This window comes from Zonotrichia leucophrys, chromosome 1 (assembly GCF_028769735.1).
Source record: "Zonotrichia leucophrys gambelii isolate GWCS_2022_RI chromosome 1, RI_Zleu_2.0, whole genome shotgun sequence".
NCBI classification, from domain to species: Eukaryota; Metazoa; Chordata; class Aves; order Passeriformes; family Passerellidae; genus Zonotrichia; species Zonotrichia leucophrys.
This window is the reverse complement of record NC_088169.1, coordinates 37,363,196-37,374,205: the sequence shown is the minus strand read 5'-3', so window position 1 is coordinate 37,374,205 and position 11,010 is coordinate 37,363,196. Positions and strand designations below refer to the sequence as shown.

Genomic DNA, 11,010 nt, shown 5'->3' with positions numbered 1-11,010 from the left:
ATGATTAACATTCTGTTATTACTAATCAGCTTGAACTATTACAAGACATGACATAAATGAAATTGGAATGGATGGGACAATTTCATTTACAGACTGGTGAAAGACAGTCATCGTGCATTGACTTTGAAAAAACAGATTTTTAGTCTTGTTTTGGAGAATTATTCAGCTATAGGAGAGGAGTGCTCCACTGATGAATTTACTTTTTTTTAACATCTTAGGGGGTAATTTTCTGATTTATATTTCATTAAAAAAAAGATTTTAAAGGAAAAAACTGGAACAGTTCAGAGATGACACTAAGCTGGGGGAGGAGGTTGACCTGTTAGTGGGTAGAAAGGCCCTGAGGAGGGATCTGCACAGGCTGGGTCAATGGGCCAAGGCCAATGGTGTGTGGTTCAGTAAGCTGAAGTGCAAGGTCACTTGGATCACAATAACCCCATGAAGCACTACAGGCTGGGGGTAGAGAGACTGCAAAACTGCCTGGCAGAAAAGGACATGGAAGTGATGGGCAGCAGTGGCTGGACATGTGCCCAGGTGGCCAAGAAGGCCAATGACAACCAGGCCTGTATCAGCAATGGTGGGGCCAGCAGCAGCAGGACAATGATTGTCCCGCTGTACTCAGCACTGCTAAGGATGCACCTCAAATCCTGTGCTCAGTTTTGGGCCCTTCATGATAAGAAAGGCATTGAGGTGCTGGAGCATGTCCAGAGAAGGGCAGTAGAGCTGCAAATGCTTCTAGAAGCTAAGTCACGTGAACTGGGGGTGTTTAACATGGAGAGAAGAGTCTCAAGGGTGAGCCCCACTCTCTACAACAACCTGAAAGAAGGCTGTAGCCAAGAGGGTCATCCTCTTCTCCCAGGTAACAAGTGACAATACAAGAGGAAATGGCCTCAAGTTGTTGCAGAGTACATTCTGGTTGGAGATAAGGGTGAATTTCTTCACTGAAATGGTAGTTAGGCATTGGGACGGACTGTTCAGGGAAGTGGTGGAATCATCATCCCTGGAATTAAAAAGTGACTGGATGTGGAACTCTGTACTATGGTTTATTTAGCATGGTAATATTCAGTCAAAGGTCAAACTTAATGATCTTAGAAGTCTTTTCCACCTTTATGATTATATGCTTCTAATATTTGTATTTTTACAGTAACTACGTTTAGTAAAATAATACTTTTCTTTTAAATCATACTTTTTTGCTGAAGGAGAAATTCTCTTGTACCTTATTTTAATAGTGAACAAAATGCTTAAATGTATAAAAGGTGAAATGGCTTACAATTTCTGTGATCTGGCAAGGAATTCTGTCTTCCAGAAGAAGTGTCCTCATGGAACCTGCAGAAGATGATACTTTTATTTCTGCCAGATGAAATATAAGATTCACACTGCAAAGACAGAATTCTGCATGACTAAATATATTTTCTTTTCAAAATCCCTTCAGCCTTGGTGAGGTAGGCTATTACACATTTCCCCTGTGAAAATCAGTTAATACCATTCCTTCACCCTGACTATCTAGAACAGTCATGGTTTAGCCCTTTGATGATAAATTCCATGGGACATAAATTTTTGGAAAAGTCTTTGAAAAAGACTAGAAATGTTCCCTGACCTCTTTAGCTAGGACAGTACTGAAAAACAATTAATCAAAATTCATTTCTCATCCTTGAAACTGCCCTTTCCCTTTGAGGAAAGCACAACTTGTCTTCCCATTCTGCAGATGTTAGTAATGTGAAATAACGTATTCAGAATCCCAAGCATTATATGAAAAGGATTTATTTAAAAACAAACTAAAGTAATTATGGTAGACAACATTTATACTATTCTGATCTACAAAAGAAGTTTACTGTTCTCTTAGATTTTTATTTCTGTTGAGCTTCAGTATAGCTGAATTTCTGTATTATTCCACTGAGTTATCACAAAAATAAGGATAAATTAAAGAAACACAGAAATACATAAATTATTCTCATCAAGATGATGTCAAATGCTCAAAAATTAAAGAGTACTCTGGAAATTTTAAATTTTTTTTACTACATTCACAGCAACTGACTTTTTTCACATAAAGCTTTGAAGGAAAGTATGGTGTGGGATTTTGGTGGGGTTTTTTTGTTGGGTTTGATTTTTTGTTTGTTTGTTTGGGATTTTTTTGTTTGCTTTTTTTTTTTTTTTACTGTGCTTTTTTTCATTTTCCTGTAGAATAGCATAAATTTCCTTTAACTTGCCTTATTCCTGGAAAATATAAGATTAGTGCCCAATAGTCCAATATCTGATATAATATTTTAAATAGATGAATTTACATATTTTATTTTACATTGTCTTGTTCAACTGTTGAGTTACTCTTCCCAAATATTAAGCCAGTCAGAGCAGTCCTTAAGATACATCTTCTACCACTTTTAAGTTATGAATTTTTACTTTATATCGTAATGTAGAAAATTTTCTTCTTTCTGGAAAGAATAATTAAATCTTGTTTATTTATGCTACTGACATAAGCTTTTAATTTGTATTTGTGATCACAATCCATTTTCTGTTCTTTTATCTATTTCTACTTGTTTTTTGTCTTTCACCAGAAGAAAAAGTCTGTCTTCAAAAGCTTTTTTCCAGCTCACATTAATCAGATCTATTTCATTCTAACACAATCAAAAAATGTTTGAATAGTAATTGACTTATGAGGACTCTTATGCATCTTCCATAGCTGCAGAGACTTGATACATTGATGCACTCTGCTTCTACTTCATACCTAATAAAATATTGAGATTACTTTTCTGCTGTGGAAGCCTCAATAAAGAAGCTGTAATCTCTGGGGGAAAATGCTGAAGCATTAAAATATAATTTGTTTTAGTTAGTTGAAGGATGGCAATGGTCCTTTTGACTGTATTTATACTAATAAACTGAGCAGGTCTGGAGACTGGTTCACACAAAATATCTGACTGCTTTGTTGCTCAAATGCCTCTTAATATATACCTTTAACTAGAGCAAGAAGCATTCTCTCAAACTAACAGGTAGAGAGGGGGCACGCATAGGTCAAGGCTGTTATTAACATGCATATGAATAATTCCTTCATTTTCTGGAATGAAAAAGAATATAAACCATATGGATAGGGGATCTGTTATGGTATCCATCTTCATGGACGGAGTGTATGTCCTGTCTCTTTGTGTTGTAGACATCTTTTGCATTTAAAATATTTTGATAAGCTACCTGCAGAATGTTTTAATGGAAAATCCATATTTTTTCCAATTATTATTAGTTAGTTTCTCTGATTATTTTTTTATGGTTACTTGGCTTTACAGTTTTGCTTTTGCATTTTTGCATGAGCTTGGTCTCTCCCTCTTTCAAAACAAATGATTATTTCTTTCTGAAGAGGTAGCAATTTCTATTTTCCTAGTCTTTTGACACAGAACACTTTGTGTAGAATCTGTAGCTTCTCTGAAGTCTTATCCTGGTTATTTCTGACTTTTCAACACCTTTGATTCAAGTGCTGGCATAAAGCACTAGTATAACAAAATAATTTTATGACAGCTTCTTTATGAACTTTACATTTAACATTTGCTCTGAACCACACGTTAGTATTTGACATTGCTTCACAATGAGATGTGGAGGAGTCCTGGTTATGATTCTTTTTGTTTCCCTTTCTGGAATACTGAGGATAGTATAGACAAATACCTTTATTGTCTTGCTCAGGGCCTTCAAAATATCTTAACTGGGAACCAGGTTAACCCTACTGTACCACCATGTTTGCCTTCACAGGCTACCTTTAAATGCTGCTGGGATAAGGGAAAATAACAGAGACAAGTGAGACCAGTGCCTGATGAAGTTCATAAGCTGTTTGCTCATAAAGAGTACAAAAAGATGGATCACCTGAGTAATCTTTGAGCAGGTGAAGAATCACAGTTCTACACAGGAATGCTTTCAAAAGTGACACTGTTACCTTTTGCCCAGTTCTTTTTCATGCTTGATGCTCTCTCTATGTGGCTCTCTAATCTGAGAACATGTAGTGTAGGTGTTGGTGTAACACTTTGTAACTCCCAATCCATTTAATTTTCCTTTGGAGGGATAGAATGTAAGAAAATAAAGATAGTGCAGAAGGCAGTCTCACCCCTGAGGAGTTGAAGCTGTGCCAATCACCAAAGATTAGGAACAGGCCTGCCCTTAACAGGCCACAGTTGTGTCCAATAAGGAGATAAATGCTACAAAGAGTGGGTTACCTGGTTGAGGGGAGAGTTGGAGTTTGTTGGTTGGGCTGTGAGGAAGAAGGAGTCAGTGCTGCAAGGAACTGCCCATGAGAAACCACCAAGAAGGTATGGAGCTTTTACAATAAGACAGCATTTTCCTAAGTAATTTGAGATGCTTTCTTCCACTCTTCAAAGTTTTTCCATAGAAATAGAATAAAGTCCCACATTAAAATATTTTAAGATCTTAAAAATAGGAAATATGTACCTTACCTTCCTTATTCTAAATTAATGAAGTAATAGATCTATAATGCTAGCTGTCTGATTATGTCCTGATTTAAGAATAAATTCTCCTGCATCATACACAGTGCATTAAAGAGATTTTATCTTTTTAAAACTGAATAAATGGGTTAGGGAAGAAAGCCAAAGGGCAAGTATTATGTTAAGTTAGAAACCTAAAATATCCTAGAAGTAGTATTATGTAAAGTTAGAAATCTAAAATATTCTAGGTGAAGTTCCACTTGTCCCACTAACAGCAAAGTCAATATGTTTACAAGCACAGAGTAATGACAGTAAAGAATAATCTGAATAGCCCTTTGTAGGAACTACTTCACATAAGATAAAATAAACTTTCCCATAATAAGTGAACAACCTAAATTAAATTACTGAATCTTGGAAAAACCTACTATAAAAGCAGGTGTGAACTGGTAAAATATAGATTGCATGGTGTCATGGTTTGAGCCTGGCACAGAGCCAGTGCCCCCATGAAAATGCCTCACCCTGGTGTCTGCTGTGAGATGTGACCAGGAATAAGCAAAACAGGCTCCAACTTAAACATAAATAACACTTTATTACCTAAAACTACAGGAAAAAATAGGAAAGACTATAAGGAAAAGAAAGAAAAAAAAAAATTGAAAACCTTACAAAAACCACTTTTCCTCCTCCCCACTCCCTGACTTTCCCACTCCAATACATTCTCTCAAAAATACCAACTGCTCAGTCCGGCACGACACTTTAGTATACTCAAACATCAGTTCATGAAGAGGGAAAGGAGTCCTTCTTGTTCCATAGGCTTCTCGTGGAGACACACTGAGACCCTCGTGTGCTTCCCTGTCACTCCGGCACCGCCCGGAAAGTCCATTTGCCGCTTGTGACACGTTCCTTCCATGCTCAGTGCTCTCACCACCGAGACATGGATCAGAGCTGCTTTTAGGGTGGTCTTTCAAGGATGCCTTGTCTCACTCCAAAAAGGCACAGTCTCTGCTTTTGGGACAACTGTCCCCCCCATATATTTCCAACCCCCTGGGGCCGGGGGGTCCTCACAAATGAACCCTCCTGGTTTTGAGGCACTGCCTCCCCCTAAATGCAGTCTGTGTCACAGGAACAACTGAGTCCATGGCTACAAGAAAACGTCCAGCCCAAAGGCCACTCCAAATCATCTCTCCCCATCCAATCATCTCCACAAACTCCGGGCCAAGGTCCTTATCTCATATCATCTCTCATCTCCCTTCTTATTCAGCTTCGAGGAGGATTAGCATTTTCGCAAGGCCCCAATCATGCAAGAAAGGGTTAAAAGTTTTCAGTCTCTGTCTGCCCTGGGAGGAGATGATACTCCCACACGTGCTGCTGCTGCGGCCGGCCGGGCTCTCTCTCTCTCTCTCTCCTTCTCCTCCTGGCTGGCTGCCATCACATTCGGTGCCGCCGGCTCTCTCTCTCTCCGGGGGGGGGGGGGGGAAAGGGGCTGGCTGCCCGATATCTCGATGTCTCTTGGGGCTCCGCCACCCTTCCATCCTCGAAGCCCCCCCGAAGCCCCCTCAAGCCCATCTCTGTCCCGGCCCCAGGCCTCACCGCATGGCTGGCCCCTCCCCCGCCCAGCAGCAGCGGGCCGGGCGAGGGAGAGAGGTCTGAACTCCTCAGCCGCGATGTCCAAAAAGAGGAAATGCCAGGGCAGTGCCCTGCTTTTAACCCCTGTGTATTCTCGGAGGTGTGTCCAAACCCCACTGGCTACACCAGGTGTCAGTATGAAACCCAAAACCTTCATTGGTTTGACCACAGCTTCCCAGAATTCCCACTCCTTCCGGGTCAAACCATGACACATGGCCAACATATCTATATGAATCTATGTGATGCATCTATGGATGATATCAGCTGAGGTGATTCTCTATTTTCTACCTTTATACCATGTATTTAGATGTATAATTGTGTAAGTAGTTTATGGGTGTACATGGATGAATGACCCAATCTTTGTTATAAATTTCTCCATATTTGACTAGTGGCTGATAATAAATTATCATTGATTATAACATATATAACAAAAAATTGTTATGGCATTTCCTTTAAGGAAGCTAGTGGGAAGAAGCATGACTCATAGTCACACAAAGATTTCTACAGACCCTTGTTAGGGTGTATTTTTGGTATCACACTTGTATAGACTACTGCACAAGTTAATAATATAGTCTTTTTACATAATATAAATGGCAAAAAATTATTTCTGAGTGCAATGAGGAGACAAAATAAACCAGTCTGCTGTCTAATACTGAAGAAACTATGACATTTGGTGAAAAAATAAGAAACTGATATAGTCTTAGGACTCGCTGCTTCTATCTGGACTTATTCATTTTATTGCTGCTGTCTAGCAAGAAAGGAGAGTGAAAATACTTTTTTTTTCTCTGTAGCTAATGTAGGCACAGAAGGAGAAAATAATCATTAAAAGGCTGCTGTTCCTGCTCATGCACTCATGCATGAGCAGGAACAAGGACATTGAGAGAGTGAGAAAATTCACTAACCAGATTTCATCTGCTTCTGAATTGGGGAAAATAGGGCAAAGCCTCCTTTCACATATGTCGAGAATCAAAGAGTGTTGCAGCTTTGTTTAGCAGAGCACAATATTTATTTTAAACAAATATTTACTTTTGGTTTTCCTTACTCTATTTCTCTTTTTTTTTAAACCATACTGTATATTCTGATCTTCCCTGTATTCCCCTACAGCCAAACTGTTTTGAAGTGAAACTCAGAACACTTGAAGAAAACGGTTGGAGAAAAAAGTCTTTCAGTCCCATCAATGATCACAGACCAAGGGAAGCCAAATATATTCAGGTGTACTGTTCAGATAGGCCTTTAATTTTGAAACACAATGAATATGGGACTAATTTCTCTTAAAAGGGATAAATGTATGAAATTTTTGGAGGAATGTTAGCTGAATAAGTGTATAATTAAATACATGCAAGGGTGACAAAATCAATAGCTAATAAAGTTATGTTCAGACTGGAGTATTACTGGACCTTTTCTCAGAGTATTTAATGGTCATATCAGTCCAAAGTTCATATTGAGAAGTAAATATGAATGCTTCATGCTTCTGAATTCAAATTCCTATTCCTAAGTGGCTTTTGATGATGATTCTTTCTGACAGTCCTGTAAAATTAGTTGTAAAACACTATAAATTATTTTGAATTCTAAAATCCAGTGTTGAGGAAAATAAGATCAGCCCTCTATTTTCAAACAGCAAAGAAACACAAAGGAAGAAAAAGAGATAAAATGGTAAGTAAATGAATATACCTAAAGGACAAAGCGTAAAATTAACACTGTATCCTTTAATATGTGGAAAACTATACCACTTTTGGTGACAGGGAATTAATTCAAAAGGCTATTATACATCTTCTGAAATGAGTTTTCAGGAAGGAAAATTTGTTTCATAATAAATATCTTGTTAATCTAAGTATCACTTACAGCAAAATAGAGAGGGGGGTGCTTTAGCCATCTGGTTAAAAAGAGTGTAATCAGTAATTTTCCACAGCTGTTTACTTTGATTCTAAATGTTTTGAGAATGGGTAGCATGTTTCATCTAAGACACAGAATTGGAGGGACAGTACAGGTGTTAGGCTATCTCTCTGCTCCAACACGAACTGGCTCCCCCACTCTGAGAAGACACATCCATCTTCTTTTCAGTTATAACAGAGTCTTTTGAGGCTTGCTCATACTGTGAAGCCTCATTCTGTGTTACTTATGCCCATGTAAGTCCTAGGTTGTTGGTTATAGATGTAGTGAATCATTCCAGGTTACATGATGATATCACTCTACAGATCTATCACATATATAAATAACACTATATTTAGTGAGACAGAGCCTTCTCTGAAATGAAACAAAATAGCCAGCTACCTGAGACATAGAAAAGGCTGAGATACTCAGTGATTATTTTCCCTTAGTCTTTACTAGAAAGTGCAGCAGCCACACCATTGAAGTTGCAGAAAGAAAAGGCAGTAACTGGGAGAATGAAGAACTGCCAGCTGTAGGAGAAGATAAAGTTCTTGAAAATCTCAGGACACCAAAGGTACACAAGTCCTTGAGACCTGATGAGAGGCATCCTTGGGTCTTGAGGAAACTGGTGGCTGAAGTTGCTAAGCCACTGTCCATTATACTGGGATGATGTGGTGGTCTGGTGGAGCTCCCACTGAGGGAAAAAGGGAAACATAATTTCATTTTTTAATAAGATTAAAAAAATGAAAGCACTAAAGAACAACAGATAGTCTCAACTTGGTGTAGGCAAGATCATGGAGAAGATAATCCTGGAATCTCTACTAAGACGCCTGGAAAATAAGGAGGTTATTTATGAAAGCTGACATGGCTTCTCTAATGGCAATTTGCATCCAACAAATTTGGTGGCTTTCTGTGACAAGCTTACAGTCTTGCTGGATAAGGGAAGAGTAACAGATGTCATCTACCTGGATTTGTGTAAAACATTTGGCACTTTCCTGGACAACATTCCTGTCCCTATGGCATGGATTGGATGGACCACACAGTGGATAAGGAATTGACACTCAAAGCATTGAAGTCAAGAGCTCAATGTCCAAATGGACACCAGTGGTGATGGTGCCCTTCAGGAGTCAGTGTTGGGACTGGCATTGTTTGACATCTTTGTCAGCAGCACAGACAGTGAGATTCAGTACACTCTCAGCAAGTTTGTCCACAACTCCAAGCTGTGTGGTGTGAGCAACATAAAGAAGGGAAGAGATGCCATCCAGAGGGACCAGGTGAACCTCATGAAGTTTATCGAGGCCAAGTGCAAGGTCATACACGTTGTTCAGGCTAATTCCAGCCACAGATACAGGCTGGGCAGAGGCCTGTATGCCTCCTAGAGGAATGGATTGAGAGCAGCCCTGAGGACAAAGACTTGGGAATATGAGTTGTTGTGAAGAGTGACATGACCTAGTAATGTGTGCTCACTCTTCACCAAGACAGCTATACCCTGAGCTGTATCAAAAGCAGAATGACCAGCATGTTGAAGGATTTGATTCTGTACCTGTATTCAACTCTCCTGAGACTCAGCTGGAGCACTGGTTCCAGCTCTAAATATTTACCCATTGGAGGAAGTCCAGAGGAGTGCCTTGAAGCATCTCTTCTATGAAGATGGGCTGAAAGAGTTGAGGCTATTTAGTTTGGAGAAGAAAAGACTCCAGGAAGGCCTGATTGCAGCTTTCCAGCACCTAAATTTGGGCAGGGATTTTTCAAAAGGGCATATAGTGATAAGACAAGGAGAAATAGCTTTAAAACAAAAGTGGGTACCTTTAGATCAGATACAAAGAGGACATGCTTTACATGAAGCATGAAGTGGGTAAGGCATTGAAACAGATTGTTCAGAGAAGCTGTGGATGCTGCTTGTCTGGATGTGTTCAAGACCAGTTAGATGGGGCTTTGAGTCTCTTGGCCTGGTGGAAGGTGTCCCTGTCCATGACAAAGAGCTTGAAACTAGATAATCCCTAAGGTCCCTTACAAGCCAAACAATTCTATAACTCTATAAATGTTTATTCTTTAAAAATCACCATGAAATATGAATCATTTTGAATGAGGTTCTAGCCTTGAAAGAGGGTGGTATCAATTTCCATGTATTAAAAGGAATTGCATACACTGCACAGCTGTTGTACCTAATCCTTACAAGCAGTGAAGCTAATTAGCCTTGGCACAGCAACACACTGACATTGCCATGTTGCTTGGGCTCTGTCAGAGTAGCTCAGGTATCTCCACGGAACGGAACAGTTCAATGCATGCATACACAACAGGAATCAAATTCTCACTTCCCATACTCCACTGCTTAGATAATGCCAACTCTGAAATCAAATAATGTCGCTAATTAAAGGAGCATTTTTAGCAGAAAGGAAAGTCATGCTAGCAGATTGCAGCTGAGTAGGGAGGGGAAAGAAATGATGAGGACACAAACCTGAGAAATAAAGTGTGAAAAAGAATGTAACGAAGAAATGTTTATCATTTTAGATTCTTGCTCTGCCATACAGCTCAATGTAGTAATTTAAATCAAAACTATAAAATTCCAGGTAATATAGTAAATCCTGCAGCTACCATGAGGGTGAACAACATTCCAGGTGGCTGAGACAAGAGTCCTCATAATCTTAAATATTGCTTCTAGTTAACAATTATTTTTTCCTCTGAAATACAATGAAAAATTCCTTTTTCTTACATATAATTCACTTACTTTCTGGGACTTGGCCTCACTTTAGAAAAAGCAATGAGAAAATTGTACAGAAGCATGACAACTTTTCGTAATAAAAAATTAAATTATCGCCTATGCTTACATTAGATGTTTTTATCTCTACCTATTTTATGTCTTCATAAGCAGCTAAATATTTTTTCCAGTGATACTATCCCTGATAAATGTTTGCAATACTACTGATATTTTAACTGGACTATGTAGTCTAGACGTTTCCTGAACGTGGTCCCTTAAGTTCCAAACGCACATGTGTATGTTAATACTAAGCTTGAAAAATGAAGTTTTATTCCTCTCACCCCAAACAGAGTAGTGCTTTTTTTTTTCTGGTATTCTATGTTGATTTCAATGGCACGTGGAAAATATTCA

General features: G+C 38.9%; 1 long non-coding RNA gene across 2 annotated transcripts; it reads left to right on the top strand.

The window, feature by feature from the left end:
- The first annotated feature begins 4,190 nt into the window (after positions 1-4,190).
- Positions 4,191-10,807, top strand: LOC135449882 (uncharacterized). 2 transcript variants are annotated; one of them, XR_010440896.1, is made up of 3 exons: positions 4,191-4,277; positions 7,137-7,685; positions 8,361-10,807. It is a non-coding gene; the product is annotated as an uncharacterized LOC135449882 (long non-coding RNA). The 2 variants fall into 2 exon arrangements; XR_010440890.1 differs by having other exon boundaries at positions 8,351-10,807.
- Positions 10,808-11,010: the final 203 nt, after the last annotated feature.